The sequence below is a fragment of the Lissotriton vulgaris genome, chromosome 4_1 (assembly GCF_964263255.1).
Source record: "Lissotriton vulgaris chromosome 4_1, aLisVul1.2, whole genome shotgun sequence".
Classification (NCBI taxonomy): Eukaryota; Metazoa; Chordata; class Amphibia; order Caudata; family Salamandridae; genus Lissotriton; species Lissotriton vulgaris.
Window position 1 is genome coordinate 819,099,936 of NC_141691.1, and position 18,091 is coordinate 819,118,026.

Genomic DNA, 18,091 nt, shown 5'->3' on the forward strand with positions numbered 1-18,091 from the left:
TCTCTTCCTGCGGACCTTTTGTTTGTTTTGCATTATGCATCCAGTTACTTTTATGAGAACTTTGTCGCATTTATCACCAACTGAAACTAAGTAACTTCTACCATTCTTAAGTCAATTTTAAGAATAGTATTGTGGATTTTTGTCATTTGTGGTCTTGTGTTAAGTCTATATAAAGAATACTTATTTTTATAAAACCTGTGTGGTGTCCATCTGTAGTGTTTTCCCTGTATTACTGTGTGTATTCACAAATGCTTAACACACTGCCTCTGAGATAAGCCTGTCTGCTCGTGCCAAGCTACCAAGGGGGTGAGCAGGGGTTATCCAGTAGTGTAATCCCTTTCCCTGACTTAGAAGCAATGGTCCCTATTTGGTCAAAGGTGTATACCATTGCCAACTAGAGACCCCCAGTTCTAACAGTTTGTAAATTACGGGACCTCATCATTTAGGAAGTATATAGTAGTATAGTAGTCATGGCTCCTATGCCAAGGGTTTTTGTTATGAATCATTGTCTGAGTAGAGGGAGCGCTTGGTATATTCACTCTTTTTTGCACCCTTTGTATATCATATTATAAAGGCATACCTGGCTCCGTTATTCTCTCTCCTTTTCCCCAACCCCACCATCTCCTGCCCGCTTGCACCTCCCCACATTCACCTAGGGTTCCTTAGTCTGCAACTGCATTGAATAGGCCTAAAAGTCATATTAAGCTTCGGCAGGACGGTGTCTCCAAGAATGTCTGAATACGCAGTAGTGTGAAAAAGACCGCTTTAATGAAACATGTGCTCAACTTTATAAACAAACCTTGGTTCTAAGCCTTAAATGCTAACATCAATGTGGTCCTGACTATACATCTTCATAACTATCCAAAAGCCCCTCCCCTCTACCCCTAAGCAAACATTTCCCACGAAACCTTCAAATATCCAATGAGAACTTTCTTCATTCAAACTCCCTGCATCCAAATCTCGTGCATACATCACTGTTGCCATCTAATTCCATTCATAAACTCCCATCTCCCCCCAAAACTTCAACTGGGTCTTAACATGACCAACATTTCCTGCAATAACTTTAAAACTTGTGTACCAAACCGCCACCCACCAGCTCATCAGCAACATGTCCGCAAAACCAGCCTCCAAAAAACACACCTACCTCATTAAACTAATATCAGGGAGGGTGGGTAGGGAGAAACTAAGGACAGTCCTTACCAACTGGAGTGTACCCAAAATTCTAAAATGGCACCCTAATCTAACTGACAAATCACTAAATGTCATGGAAAATGATGCCAGCGCCCCAAAGCCAATCCTAGAGCCCCTGGCTCCTGGACACTACCACCCACCTGACAATTCCAGAAGGGTAGGGCATTTTGGCCACCCCTTTTCCCCCAAAACCTCATCGGGCGGCATGGTGTCTTCAAGAATGACAGACTATATAGTAGTGTGAAAAAGGCTGCTTTAATGAAACAAGTGCTCAATTTTATTTGAAAAACCTTGGCTCTAAACCTTACATGTTAACATCAATGTGGCCTCACTATACATCTTCATATTGATCCAAAAGCCCCTCCCCTAAGCAACTGTTCCCATCAAAAATCCAATCACAACTCTCCTCATTCAAACTCCCTGCATTAAAATGTCATGCATACATTACAGTTGTCAACTCATCGCATTCATAAACTCCTCTTCCCTCCGAAACTTCAACTGGGTCTGAGCATAACCAACATTTCCTGCGATAACTTTAACATTTGTGTACCAAGCCGCCACCATAAACTCCCTGAATTTTTCTTCCCCCCCAGCTCAAATGAACTTACATCCTTACTGGCAAATCAAGCATTTCTGCCTAAACACCATAAATCTGCATCAAGTACAACTCAGTACCAAAAATAGACAGATATACCCGGTCATCTCTAAAAAACTCCATCTCACATTTAATATGGCAGTGTTCCAAGAATATTAGGCCTCTGCTTTGCAAAACTTCAACTCCCTGTTACCTTTTCTGCGAGCTCTGTCAGTTGCCCCAAGTTTCTAAGCCCCTTACCAAACTCTTCTTGACATCAATTCTGTGAAAACCACTGTTGTGCCAGGCCAAGATCCTTTTAAACACAGTAAACTTTACAAGCGCCCATCCCTTTAATTTGACTAAATCATTTTCCCCAAAGTGCAAAATCAGGATGTCGGGGCGGGGGCAGCACTTCACCAAAGAATTTAGTCCAGGCACCAGTTAATGCCAACTCATGCCTCACCATCTTCATCTTGTAGGCCCATGGTACGAGCCCATGAAACCTCGTCCACTGAAAAAGAGCGTCAGTGGTCTCATTGTTGACTCCAGCAATATGATGTGCTTTATAACTAACATTCACACGCAAGCACTCCAACACAAAAATCTGCTACAATTGCCAGACCTTGGGGTCCCACTTGGATTGGCTGCTGACAATACTCACCACAGGCATATTGTTCACATTGAAAAGAACTGTCTTGATTGCAAAGTGGTGGCTCCATTGACTAACTGCAACCACCAGTGGGAAAAACTCCAAGAAAGCAATGCTCTGCCCCCCTCTTTTCATTGCCTCTGGCCATTCCTCTTCACACCACCGGCCCTGCCAAAAAATACCAAAACCATGTACTTCTACTGCACCAGGAACCAGGTTGCCTGACCATTCCATCTGCTCACCCAAACCTTCCATGGGAATACAATTGCATTTGCAGAGTAAAGTTCTCCAAAGGCGCCGTTACTCCTTCACCACCATTTAGAGGTGCACACGCTGGTGTGGGAGGGATGTGCCAGCCAAAACCCAGCCCAACTTCCTGTAAAAAGTCTTCCCAGATCGCACAGCCCTACATGAGAAATTCAAGTGACCTAGCAAAAACTGTAAGCACCTGCACTGGACCGACTATTTTTTCAGGTGCCATGGGAAACCCATGTCCGCCATCAACTCCTGAAACAACAACAAACTCTCCTGGCAGTCCCTGGACTGCGTAGCTCCCACAATGAAAAAACACATCCAAATAGTTGGTCATGATTTTCTTCCCTGCCTCACCTCCTTCAAAAGCTTGCTCAACACCAACTCCCCCTGCATCTTTACTAATCGTTATCCGCCCACTGTCTCACCCCAGGACCATTGTAGCACAGACGAAAACCAAACTGAAAAACTGCCAACAACTCCCTTTGTCTGTCCGTACCCAACAATCCAAGCCAAAATTGCAGCCTGTCCACTTTAAGTGATGTGTGTGCCTTTTCCACGGGACTCTGATCCCTGCTGTGGTTGCTAGAAACTGTCCACTGTTATGCATTGCCGGCCTGCTTTCCAAACGTTCCTCCCTGGGGACCACACTGCATTAGAAGGTGCTTCCCACCCCAGTTTGAGCACTCATGCCGATATTTGTAGTAGTCCAGCAAGCATTGCCCCCTGTTGTAAGACCAACATGACCCTCAACCCCCCAATAAAGTCAGATGGCCCCTTCTGTCCACACCAGCCCTGAGGGGCATTGCAGCCTGCGACAGCGACGTCGCTTCCCTCTGAAGGGCCCACCCTGATCATAGCGCACCTTTGATAACTTTGTGGGATGAAGGCAAGCAGGCCATAACTACCAGCGCCACTCCTCCTGCGGACCCCCTCTTAGGGTGCTGCATATTGGGGCTGCCTGCCTGCTGCAGGGCACCTTCAGCCAATAACTTGTCCCTGCTGGCTTCCCGCAACATGTGCAAGGCATTGTTGACGCTGTCAGGCAAGGACATCGCCAAGTCATTAGACAACCAACCTTCCCTACTCTAAGTCAAGCTGGACTTTAAATGCACAACTCCTTACCAAATAGCTAACATGACAGCTAAGAACAGTCACAAATCCCAGCCAAATAGCTAATTGGAAACAAGAATTTGCAATGCAATAGGTCTCGTATTAGGAAAGTTTGAGCTATTGGTGTTGTAAATGACACATATTTTATTTATGGGTTGGGTTTGAAAATAGTGAAATGAATAGTTTGTCATTTACAATGACAATAGTTATAACTTTCGCAAATGTGACACCTATAGCTTTTGTAATGCAATATGTGTTGTATTTACGTTACTTAGATGTATTGATATTACAAATAACAATGGCTTTTAGTTTTTTAAATAATTTATACTTAAATAAAAGGTATTGTAATTTATAATGGCAATAGCTTAAACATTTGTAAATAACTTTTGTGAAGATTATGTTCAGTGTATTTTATTGTGACGAAAATCCAAGAACAGAAGTGAAATATTAACATCTTTTTATGACATTTGTAATGAAGCTTGAAACATTGAGAGAACATATTAGAACCAGTTGTTGTTGAATGGTTGCACAGATTGATGCTGTGGTGGCACTGAGTGATGTTGTGGGTGCAACGAGTGATGCGGTGGTGTTCAGTGATGCTGTAGTTGCACATAATGATGTTGTGGTGCCCCTGAGTGATGCTGTGGTGGTGCTGAGTGATGCTGTGGTGATGCGATAGATAGATAGATAGAGTGAGTGCGATAGATAGATGGAGTGAGGGCGATAGATAGATAGAGGGAGGGCGATAGATAGAGGGAGGGCGATAGAGTGAGGGCGATAGATAGAGTGAGGGCGATAGATAGAACGATAGAGTGAGGGCGTCAGATAGAGTGAGGGCGATAGATAGACAGATAGAGTGAGGGCGGTAGATGGATAGACAGATAGATAGAGTGAGTGCAATATATAGAGAGATAGAGTGTGATAGATAGAGAGATAGAGGGCGTTAGATAGATAGAGTGAGGGCAATAGATAGAGAGATAGAGGGAGATAGATAGATAGAGTGAGGGCAATAGATAGAGAGATAGAGGGCGTTAGATGGAGTGAGGGCAATAAATAGATAGATAAATAGATAGAGTGAGGGCGATAGATAGAGTGAGGGGGATAGATTGATAGAGTGAGGGCGATAGAGTGAGGGCAATAGATAGATAGAGTGAGGGCGATAGATAGATAGATAGATAGATAGATAGATAGATAGATAGATAGATAGATAGATAGATAGATAGATAGATAGATAGATAGATAGATAGATAGATAGATAGAGGGCGATACCACATCATCCACAAGACCATCATGTACTGTACTCATGTCTATTTGGCTGACAAATGTAACCATTTCTAGCAGGTCTCAACTCACAATCAGGACATTGCCAGACAAGAGACAACATCCAAGAATAAACTCTCAACACGTTAAAAGCACCTTACCTCTCGACTCATCCAACAACTCCCCTTCTTTGCGGCAAACGATCTATGACTAATCTAGGACACCGGCGAGGTACATTGCGCCACTACCTTCGGCTATGTTCTTGCTGTGCAGACACCTAAATACACACAGAGCATTATCCTTAACAGAAGGAACGGTTCTGAGTCCGAAGCAATTGGATGCCGAAGTGGAACAGAATAGGTCATCGTGATTACAGGGTTTCCTTTATTTGAACATCACAAAGTAGTATGAAATTCACCACGCCCATGAAAAGACATCACAATTTAGTCTTTCAATTCCAACATTTCATCCTCAATGAACTTGAAGGCATGATCTCAGACAAGTCTGTAAGCTATTTGGAAGTGTTTTTTGACAAAAGTGCAGGTTTAAAAACCAGTACTGCAATTTAAAAGTTCAATATATAACCCTTCCTGCCCGCTACAGTTTTCATAATTATTGGACATGTTTTTTCAGCTACTAAATTCCCCTGTTAGCTAACTGTAAACAAGGAAACGTGCACCTTCCCCTTTATTGATTCTATTAGGCAACAATACAACCATTCCTCGTTTGATAGTTGTGCTATTGTGCCACAAATTCACATGTGAAGGTGTTCTCCCTTCCTAAATGCCAGGAAATCTCTACACAAAACGATCATTACACATTTGTGCACTGCCCATAACAAATTCTGAACATACATAGTGTAGTAGGGAGTGTAAACCATTATTTGATAGTTAGCAACAATTCTGTTTGGTTATAGTTTGATATTGCTAGCCATTGCTTGAATGGCATGTCCATGGGTAAGTGAGGCTGTGAATTACTTCTATGTTGATTGTCAAATGTGATAAAGCGTGGGTTCACACAGTCATGTTGGCGATATGATCTATTTTTGCTTTTTTAATAAAAGGATTATCATCGAAGAGGTGTCTGGGTGCATCTGAGGCAAAAAATGGAGGTGGCAAAGACACATTCCGTTGAATGATAGGTATGGGGGAGAGTCGAGGACCAGCCCAAATTTTAGGGACATACTTTGCTCTTGCTCGTTCGGACCCGAAGGTGTAAGGCATTTATTAATTCCAACTATGGCCCTGGGCATAGCAAAGCAGAAGTTGTAGAGCCAATGCCGTTCCCCATGCGACAGTTCGAACTAACTTTCTGACCACATGCTAGCATCAGCTCTTAATTGCGACAGTGTCGATCGCTTGTATTCGTTCTAGTAGGGTCAGTTGTAGGTTTTTCTAGACGGACTCGGTATCAGCCATGATAGGCGTTGGAGAAACTACTTCCCGGGATAAAAGTTGATCACTGTACAAGTAGTGTTCGTTTCGATTCATAGAGAAACATGGGTAGAGGCAGCCAGCCTAGATATACACCGATAGTGTTGGGGTACTCTCTGAAAATGTGTTTAACCAGAGCCAATGATGAAGTGCCTGCCAAGTCTGGTTGTAAACATTTCCTCCATCAATTTACAGAGGGTGTGGTGCATAAAAAAAAACAAAAAAATATATAAAACTAAACTGGATGAACCCACTAGATGGCAGTCGTGTGCTAAGCAAATCAATCGACAGCGGGTTCATGTTGCAAAAGGATTTTGCGTAACATTTCAGGACTCAAAAACAGCATCATCAAAACAACGGACACGAGGAATAAAAGACAAAAATAACTAAAAGAATTTCAACCCATTCTCTGTGCTGCAAATCAAACCAAGCAAGAAGTGGTCATTTCGATAACTGGACATTCATTCTGGCTCTGGAGTTGAATGGAGAGGCAGATGGCATATGAGGGGATGGGAAGAAGTGGGGTGGTGCCACACGGAGTATAACTGGAGAGTTTCACATAGATGGGGAGAGCGAAAACGTACGGCCTTTTTGTGGTGGCTCCTCATGCTCGCTCGCTGCTCTACATCAGGGCATAGCTGCATGGATTAGCGACTAGGGTGGAAGCATATAGAGGACTGAGAAGAAACTTGGTGGCAGTTTGATCTAGCCGCAGGGCTTTTAAGTGAGATTAAAAACAAGCACTCTGCATTGCGTGGCAGGGTCGGAGGGGGCGGGGGAGCGGCTTCCTTTGAAATTTGATGGGGGAGCGGATTCCTTTGAAGTCTGATGTATCTGGCGATGTGCACGTGCCTGGTCATATGAACTGTACCTAATCCGCAGTTTGGGTACACTTGTGAAACCCTTACTATAATCTCGCCAAACAAGCATTGCTAAAGCAAAGCCTGAGGCTCGACCTGAAAACTAAGGACAGTCCTTACCAGCCGGGGTGTACCCAAATTCTAAAATGGCACCTACTCTAACTGTCATATCACTGTCATGGAAAACCAGCTGCATACTCCAAGTCCAAAACTAGAGCCCTTCGCTCCTGGACCCTACCACTCGCCTGAAAATGTTGTGAGAGGGGCATGCCCCCCCCCACCACCAAACCACAATGTGCAAGCACCAACATGTCATACGTGGCATAACGTTTTAGTACTATGTCCACACTATTCCAACTGGGACTGCTGCAGTCTAAGTTGTCTGAAGAAACGTTGTAGGGCATAAACACACTTATATTGTGGCTGCCAGAATGTTACAAAACCTTGCTGTAGCATGGGGTGGGGTAACAGAATATAATAACTAAAATGTAGCCTGACAGAGAGCAATATTTGTAAATAATATTTAGGACACCAAATTATGCCAGACAGTATTTGTGCAAAAAAAATATTCAGACATTCAAGCTAGCCCAACCTCCAGGATTGTAAATCTCCAGAGAGGAACACAAGCCTAATCTTAAAGCTCTAATAATTTTCACATGGCAGCAGCATCTATTAGTGTAGACCACCTGGAGGAAGTGGGTGCAGGTGTGCGGGCATGGGTAGCATGCTCACTGTGCCGTCATGATGAGTCCACAAATTGCAATTCTCATTCCCAAAGGAAACTCATTACATCAAATGAGCCATGCAAAGAAAGGTGAGTGATGAATATGGACATGCACAGCCAATAGAGGAGGAAGAATTCTAATTATGATCAGAAAAATACTGATGTAGTGTTACATGCGACACTCAGCATACAAAATAGCCATTCAAAAGAAGCAGAAATGCAGAAGTGTTACAGAAAAATAATACTGCCAATTTCAAATAGCTTTGATAGAATTATGCAGGCACTCCAGGCACTTTTCAACTGTTTGCGCAGTGTCATATCAAACTGTCTGTGGAACAATGTCATTAGAAACATCTAAACCTAAAGTGTTTTCACACTGTGAATTGGTTTGCGTCTGTGCGCTTCCAGTACTCAGTGGATGAAGGAACTGAGGACCAGGACGAAAACTGATTGGCACAGCATTATCTATTTTCGTTAAGTGGAGAAGATGGGGCCAGAACTCAGGTGCTCTGATTCCCCAGCTTAACATGTCATCAACTAGATAGCTTCAAAGTCTGCAGACTTTGCATGTAAAGATGATGCAATATCAGTTTTATGTTTAAAAACATAGGGCCTCATTTATGAGAAATGACGCATTGCTGCGTGAAAGCAGCAATACGTCACTTCTCAGTGCGCACTCCTTGCAACATTCCTGATGCGTCATATTTAATGTATGACGCACCATGTCGCAAGGAGTTACAGATATGTCAGTACTCCTGATGTATCTGTAAGCGCAAAAGTGACGCATTGCTGGAGTGTGTCACAAAAGTGACGCAACTCCAGCAATGCGTCCTTTCACATAGGGCAAGCCTCATGTGAAAGGGCCTGCGTCAGTCTTATGCCTGCTGTGAGGCAGGCGCAAGATTTTGACGCAACAGCGTCCTAAATGTGACGCAGTGAAATCTCATAGATTTCACTGCGTCACTTCTACAACTCTTCCTTGCGTCAATACGCCCCCCTTGCGTACATTATACCTGGCGCAGGTATAATGTGGCGCAAGGGTTTACAAAGTGACGCATCTACCCAGATGCGTCACTTTGTAAATATGGCGCAACAAGGCGCATTTTTTACGCTGCTGGTGCGTCACAAAAAGTGACGCACCAGCGGCGTAAAAGTGACGCACGGCCTCATAAATGAGGCCCATATTGTGTAGCATACTGATACATGCAGAGAGCTTCGGGGTCAGCCTATTGATTATCATTGGTTGACTTTCTTGTCAATATCATTTGCTTACTTCTTATTCAATAGCTTCTTTACCATCCTTTTCTTTGGATGACTTGTATGCTTCCACAGTTGACAGCAGGGAACTATTTTTTGTTTTGTTCCAGCAGCTAAATGCAAATCAGTCTGACCCTGTGCCTCATGGGAACAGTCCAGCCCGAACTGCCAAGCCATGCCTTCCCTGGACCGGATTCAAGCTTCCTAGGACCAGTTTCTGGCATTACAGCCGTCTTCAGCCAGGCTTGCTTGAATCCAGTGGCAAAGTGAGCAAGGGACTCACGTCTGAGCATACCCTGCCAACTTATGGCAAACAAACGGTACAAAAGGGGGTGGTGATGGACGGAGCATCTGAACCAATCAAACACTCACACCCCGTCAACAGATCTGGGTTTAATCCATCACCATGTCTGAACTGGGATGGCAGAGTGGGCTAAAGAACCGTGATGGATTAAACCCAGATCTTTTGACTGGGTGCGAGTGTTTGATTGATTCAGATGCTCCGTCCATCACCACCCCCCTTTTGTACTGCTTTTGGCCACCATAAGTGTGGCAGGGTATGCTCAGAAGTGAGTCCCTTGCTCACTTTGCCACTGGATTCAAGCAAGCCGGGCTGACGAAGGCTGGAATGCCAGAAACCGGTCCTCGGAAGCTTGTTTCCGGTCCAAGGAAGACATGGCTTGGCAGTTCGGGCTGGACTGTTCCCATGATACTATTAAACAAAACAAGAGCCAATACTGGAGTGTCAACTCATCAACTGATCAATTTCAAAGAAAGCTGCTTTGATTGAAGCAAAAACAACCTGTTTTTCTTTTACACCATACAAGTTTATTCTATTTTAGTAAACGTTCTTTTTTTCTTTTTTTGGCACACTATTCGTCGTGCATGGAAAATACAAAATACAAAATACAATAGGTTTTATATACAATATATACAAACATATGAATAAACAATTTCAAACACACTTGGCCATACACTCACACACAGACCATTCAAAACAGATGAAAGTAAGAAAACAGTGCGTCCAGGCATCGGTAAATAAATCAGTGGAAAATATTTCTTTTCATATTTTTGCAATCTATTGTAGTTGTAGTTGTCACAAGATCTCTCATGAACCCAAATAAATGCAACGACTGTTCCAAAGTGATAATAGTGACCAGATGCGGGACAAAAAACTGGTCGACGCGTTTCAAACCCCTTAAATTTGGTGGGGTTCTCCTCAGGACCGGATTGGTTCTGAAACAATAAAAATAGCTAGCTTGAGCACATTTGTTCAGAACATGAACGGGTAAATAAACGAAGGGATCGACTACCAGTGTCCAACTGAAGCTCCCTACCTTAATCCAATAGTCAAAAAAACACAATCAATAGCGGGCTTCCGAAGTGAAATTGTATTTCCCAATAGATGTAGTCACAGCAGCTGTGTGAGGAAAAACAATACAAGCGACAACATTCAATATTTTGTCACACCTTCCCAAATCATTCATTCAGACCGTGTGTGATAAGGAGGAGGCACGGGGGACGTATTGACTTACCCGCTGGCGAACAGCTTCAGACTCGCTGCTCTGTCTTAGTTTCATGGGCGACCGCTCCTTTGCTGCAAAACGGAGCGAAATGGTTGTTAGCTGTCAGGCGGTTCAAACGCGAGCAAGTTGGTTCTCAGTAAAACGGGACAACATACCGATGTGGGAGCAAGGCGTCAGTCATTCTCCTTAGGTGGTGTGCATGGTTCACACGGCTGGAGCCCTCGAGTGGAAGTGTTGCCTCGGTACTTCCTGGTTCATAACAGAGGACCGGGGTTTCTGGGACTTGTAGTTCTAAGGCGGTTTTGCAAAGAATTAGGAAAAAAGGGCTGGAATGGACTATGCAGTCTATTTGACCAATCAGGCTTAAGCATTAGGCTTATAAATTTCAGATATTTCATTTAATCCCCGCGTGGCGGTATTAAACTTCATTATAAGCATTGCTTCACGTTGTGACAATTTGGCATCAACGTCACCGCCCCTGGGGTCTTTTTCAATTTTGGACAAAACTGTCCATCGCAAGTCTGTGTTTTCATGCTTACACTTGGTCCAATGGTTGACTAATGGGGCATTCTCCACCCCCCTGCGGATGCGCGATTTGTGTTGCGTGATCCTGTTTCTGATTTCTTGTGTTGTTTTCCCAATGTAGACTAGAGGGCATGGGCAAATGATTGCATATACGACATTTTTAGATTTACAATTCATAAAGGTATCGTGTTTCCAATGAATATTGTCGAATGTAAAGACTGTATCCTCAATGGTCTCAATACAACAAGTGCATGTCCCGCACTTGTGGTGTCCTTTGGGTGGAGGTAATCCAGGAGCCCTAGTAATTGGTAATGCTGCCCTGACAACATAGTTGGCCACACTTTTGTCCTTTTTGTAAGCAAAAAGTGGTGGTGCTGAGAAATCCTCATGCAGGTTCTTTAGTAAATGCCAGTTGGACGTAATGAGCTTCCTGTGTAAGTTTGCAGCCGGACAGAAAGTGGTGACACACACCATCCTTTTAACATCTGGTTTAATTCTTTTTTCTAACAACGTCTCTCGAGGGGTCCACCAGGCTCGTTTGAGGGAATTTTTTAATAGTTTTTTTGGGTACCCTCTCTGAATGAGTCGATTTTTCAAATGTTCAGCATGTAGAAAGTATTCTTCTTTGCTGGAACAGTTTCTGTGGATTCTCAAAAATTGCCCATAAGGCAAATTTTGTTTCAAGCTGCGAGGGTGGTTGCTGTTAAAATGCAGCGCTTTATTCCTGTCGGAAGGTTTCCGGAATAATGTTGTGCTTAAACCTCCCTCAGAAGGTGCCACTTTAACATCCAAGTAATTGATAGATTCATTTGAAGCTGAGACCGAGAACTGGATGTCAATCGTTCTCGAATTCAGCCAACATACGAATTGACCCAGGTCTTCATGTCCTCCTGTCCAGACCATGAATATATCGTCAATGTACCACATGTAGTGTGAAATACTGCCGCCAAAAGGATTAGTTTGATATATGAATTTCTCCTCAAATAACCCCATGAACATTATGGCTAGCTCTGGGGCAAAGGGGCAACCCATCGCCACCCCCTTGATTTGATAAAAAAATTCCACATCAAACGTAAAAAAGTTCTTTTGCAGTGCAAACCTTGCAAGGTCAAGGATGAACTTAGTGGGGACTCTCACTGGTCTTTCCCTTTTATCCAAGAACACAGTCAAGGTTTCCAATGCTTGTTCTTGAGGGATCTGGGTGTATAAAGACACCACATCCAGTGTAACTAGGAGTTGTCTGTTATGATCAAATTTGATGGTGGAAATACGATTTAGGAAAGCGGTGGTATCTTGGAGATGAGCAGGGATAGTCTGAATGAAGGGTTTCAAAAAATGATCGATATATTTGGCAACCGGTTCAAACAGAGATTCGCACCCTGAAATTATAGGTCGTCCTGGTGGATTTTTATCGTCCTTGTGCAATTTTGGAAGCACATAGAATACAGGCGTCCTGGGATTTTAGTTTTGTAGGAATGCTAACTCCTTTGGTCCTATAATCCCTTCGTCAAAGCCTCTTTGGATGATGTCAAATAATTGATTCTTCAATTCAGATGTAGGATCCTTCCCGATGCGTCTATAGCAGTTCTGGTCGTTGAGCTGACTGTGTACTTCTAGCTTGTATTTGTTAATGTCCCATATAACCACAGCTCCGCCCTTATCGGCCTGTTTAACTACGATGGTATTATCATTCTTCACCGCTATTAGTGCATCCTTTTCAGCTTTGGAAAGATTGAACTTCACAAATGACTTCTTTTTTTCAATTGACGAAATCCCTGATAGCACAGTGGTTTCAAAAGTTAAGACTTCCTTTGGGATTTTAGGTCCTTTTGGACAGAACGTAGACTTTCTCTTAAGGCCTGTAGTTTCCTCATGTGTATTTTCAATGGCATCTTGAAAAAATGTTTTTAGACGTATTTTTCGACAGAAATCCAATGTCTCAAGTTTCATTCTAGTGAAATCCGTGGGTCTTGATGGGACATAGTTAAGTCCTTTGGTTAGGATGGATGTTTCTGCTGCTGAGAGCGTCCTATCTGATAAGTTGTAGATTGGTGAAATTTCTAGTTGTTGTAGGATTTCTGGCGCGTCCTCATTTGCCATGGTTGTGTGTAACGGGCTCGGCCTCTGGGTTTCAGTTGACCCCGTCCTAAAAAAGGCTGTTGAGTTTGGGCTTGTTGTTGGTACTGATTGGGTCGACTTCCTGCCCTGTTTTGGTTTGGTCGATTACTATTATCTGGTTCGCTCCCAGAGGAAGATGTAGTGTCTGAGAAAGTTAGAAATTTTCGACGTGATCGTCCTTGGTTATCCTGCAAGTAACGTCGTGAATCAGGGTGTGTATAGAAGTCCTTGTTGAGATATGGATAAATTGATTCTAATGAGAAGTTTTTTTTGTCCAATTCAAATTTATTGTTTTTTTGAGTCACTGTGAAGTCCTTAAATTCTAGTATTTCTTTATCAATTTTCTCCAAGAGAGTTTTGGAATCTGAGATTAATTGGTTGGTCTCAATTTCTTTTTGTAGAGTTTCTATCTCCTCTAGTTCCTTAAGCGATGTCCTGTGCGCAGTCTCGATGGTGAGGACCATGAGATCCCTGCTACACTTTGTTTCGATGCCACTAAAACCTTTTTTATACACTGGATCGTCCGTGAATACAACTGGTATATTACGGATCACGAGGCCCGCTGGAATGGTGCCAGACCGGAGGTGTTGCAGTAAAAAATGACCAGACTGATTTGCATATAGCCATGTCTGAGCTGGGGTGGCAGAGTGGGCTGAAGAACAGTGATGGATTAAACCCAGATCTTTTGACTGGGTGTGAGTCTTTGATTGATTCAGATGCTCCGTCCATCACCACCCCCCTTTTGTACCGCTTTTGGCCACCATAAGTGTGGCAGGGTATCCTCAGACGTGAGTCCCTTGCTCACTTTGCCACTGGATTCAAGCAAGCCGGGCTAAAGACGGCTGAAATGCCAGAAACCGGTCCTCGGAAGCTTATTTCCGGTCCAAGGAAGACATGGCTTGGCAGTTCGGGCTGGACTGTTCCCATGAGGCACAGGGTCAGACTGATTTGCATATAGCCATGTCTGAACTGGGGTGGCAGAGTGGGCTAAAGAACGGTGATGGATTAAACCCAGATCTTTTGACTGGGTGTGAGTGTTTGATTGATTCAGATGCTCCGTCCATCACCACCCCCCTTTTGTACCGCTTTTGGCCGCCATAAGTGTGGCAGGGTATGCTCAGACGTGAGTCCCTTGCTCACTTTGCCACTGGATTCAAGCAAGCCGGGCTGAAGACGGCTGGAATGCCAGAAACCGGTCCTCGGAAGCTTGTTTCCGTTCCAAGGAAGACATGGCTTGGCAGTTCGGGCTGGACTGTTCCCATGAGGCACAGGGTCAGACTGATTTGCATATAGCCATGTCTGAACTGGGGTGGCAGAGTGGGCTAAAGAACGGTGATGGATTAAACCCAGATCTTTTGATTGGGTGTGAGTGTTTGATTGTTTCAGATTCTCCGTCCATCACCACCCCCCTACGGAGTGTTGTGCGGCCTACCCCCCTACGGGTGATTGTTACCGCCTCACACCTCCACACACACGGCCGTAACTGCCAAATCAAATTGGTCTGATTCCACAGGTGTTCCATAGGAGCACCCACAGCAACTCCGATGGAACACCCCTTTCCCGCAGTGCTCTGCATTAAAGGGGCACGTATTTATAAGGCATAGTGACTTGAAATTGCCTTGTAAATATGCTGCAGCACATTGCTCTACCGGAGCAACAAAAAAGTGACACTAGGGCCTCATACATGAAGCCCTAAGTATTTTATTAGGACTCTGCACTTCTTTACGTGGCTTTGCATGCCTGCACAAAACCTAGATAAATCTGCAGCATACTTACCTTAAAAAATCAAGGGCACTTCAGTGCCAGGGCGGCTGGTCCACTACTTTGTTTGTAATATTTTTGGGGATATTTGTCACTGTCATATTGCACATTTACAAAAAACATAATAAGGCCAGGCCTATTAAATTTGCCAATACTTGTCCCTAAAAGTCTTGGAACGAGGATAGAGGGCACACACTCACCAAAATGCACAAGATCATTCATTTTATGCTTGAATTTTATGGGGATAATTACTTTGACTTCATTATGTGTTTTTTAACAGTGCTAATAAAGAAGTTTATTTTTGGAGTCCTGCGTCATAGCATCTGCATCATAAAACTGGATGACACATAGATTGGAAGCATGGCTATTAGCTTTAAAGAGTCATAAATGCAATAGGATTTGAATGCCAAAGTGCCATAAATGTACGAACTGCTAACTAAAACAATTGGTGATAAAAATAGTAGATGCTTCTTAGCACTAGCAATTTTTTTCAGTCGTAATCTGGGCAAAAAGGTAACGAGATCTTATTACATTCTGCGGGCCATCATTTGCGCATAGCATAAAATCCAACTCCTGATATAGTCAAGTTCAACATAGAGGGACATATTTATCAAGGGTTTGCCTTGCTTTTGCACCATGCAACCGGGAGCAAAAGTGACGCAACCTGTAAGATGCAATTTATCAAGATGTGCAAGGCCCTATTGTGTCGCCCTGAGTGGCTTGATAATATCAGAGTAGTGCAACACAGCACAAAACGCTGCATTGTGTTGCTATGCTGCAGAGAGGTGCTCCACAGGTGGTGCATGGCTGCTCCTATGCACAACCCATGGAGTTGGACACATTCCCAGATTTACCATTACTGGAAGAGCTGGGAAGGTGCCAAAATGTGACACCTTCTGTGGAGTTGCAATGAAGAGAAATATCTTCCTTTCTCCTCATCTTTTGCTCTTTCTATGTGTGCTGCAGTCTGCAGTATACATAGAAAGAGGAAAATGCCTCGGGATTGTTTTTGGGCAGGAAGGAGCCCATTCCTGAACAAAAACAATCATGCATACAATGCAGGCACTCTTGCATTATGATGCAAGAGTGCCCCTTTTGACGCCAGGCAGCCCATTGTGCACCAACGCTGGGAAAAGGCAGGAATGCACTGTATTGTGACAATACAGCACATTCCTGCCAGTTTCCTGCAATTCTGTAATGCAGCAGGCCTATTTACGAGAATGTCATGCAGTGCAGTGCAGCAGGTCACCTTAAGGTCCTGCTCTGCGTGAAAGGGAAAGGGCAGGAATGCACCATATTTAAGACAATATGGGGCATTCCTGCTTTGTCCTGTGCGCTGGTGCCATTTTGGCAACCTAGCACCAACATAGGCACCCTTGTACCATGGTGCAGGGGTGCCTGCGGTACATACAGGATTGTTTTTGTGCAGGAAGGGACGCATCCCTGCACAAAAACAATACTGAGAAGCGAGGGGCATATTACCAAGCAATAGCGATAATTATCGCTATTGCTTGGTTAGAGACAAAAATTTACCGCAGAGCTGCGGCGATTTTTATCGCAGATAAACCTTGGTATTACAAGTTCTTCCTTTGCGCAGAGTAAGGCAACACAGCGTTGTGTACATTGTTGCTTTACTCCAGATTTATGGAGCCTCTCAGGGCCATTCAAAGTGACCTTGTGTGGCTTCATAAATAGCATTTAAGATTTGCGTTGTGCATGTGCCACATTGCCTGGAGCAAACGTGACACAAACCAGCTCATGCACAGGACCCTGTGTTTTTGGTTGGCAGATGTTTGCACCCTGTCCAAGCAGAAACCACAATCCTAGTCAGGGTAAGTCACAACACACTTTAAATTATCATGTGCTCACCCTCTGGTCGCTTGGCACAGCGCAGTTAGGCTTAACTGAAGAGGTAAGGTGTGAAGTATTTGTGCAACACTTCAAACAGTAACACAGTAAAAGCACCACAAATAGACCACACACCAGATTAGAAAAAATCTGGAATACATTTAGAAATAAACAAAGACCTAAATTACAACAATCCAACCAGTAGAAGTCGAGATATGAATTTTGTAAAGAATTAATGTAAAAATAGCTTTTAGAAGCATAAAGCGCCTAAAGAGTTAATTGGTCATGCCGGACCAGGACAAAGCCAAGAGTTCATGCCAACCGTAATGGAGCACAGGCTGGATACAGGGGCCCAATTAGGTCTACTGAACAAAAGTACCTTGATCCTTGGTTTGCATTCTCAAGGATGCGGGGTGCAGCTCGGCGATGCACCAGTGTTCCCCACGCAGGTGGGGTGATGAGCCGGATTTTTTAATGAAATGGCAGTGATACAACGGTTCCATGAACGATGCTTTGATTCCGTGGTGCAGCGGTTCTGAATGCGATGCACTGTTTAAACCCCTCATATGAAATAACCCTAGCTATTCAAGCATTAGCTGCTCCTTCACATCCCTTTTCCCTCCACACCCTTTTTTACCTCCACTGTGTAGTAAATGATCCACATATTCTAGTGTTATTAACCATTAACAAAGAGAGAGATGAACAGCCTCAAAAATTATGCCTTTCATGACCTCGCTGGTTCTTATTCTCTGTCTCGCAGTTCCCTAGAGTCACTGGTGTCCTTTGTAATTCCCCTTTCCCACTCCTCAGTGGGCCCTGCCCTTTTTTCATATCCTGCCTTCTACAGTTACTCTACCCACTTCACCTTAGAACCACCCTAACATAAAAATAACCATAACACTATTATCTCTTCTGACACCTTGACTCAACATCCAAAGTGCCTCGAATGTTAAGGCTTGCAAATACCAGACACAACTTTATGCCTGTAGAATGCTAT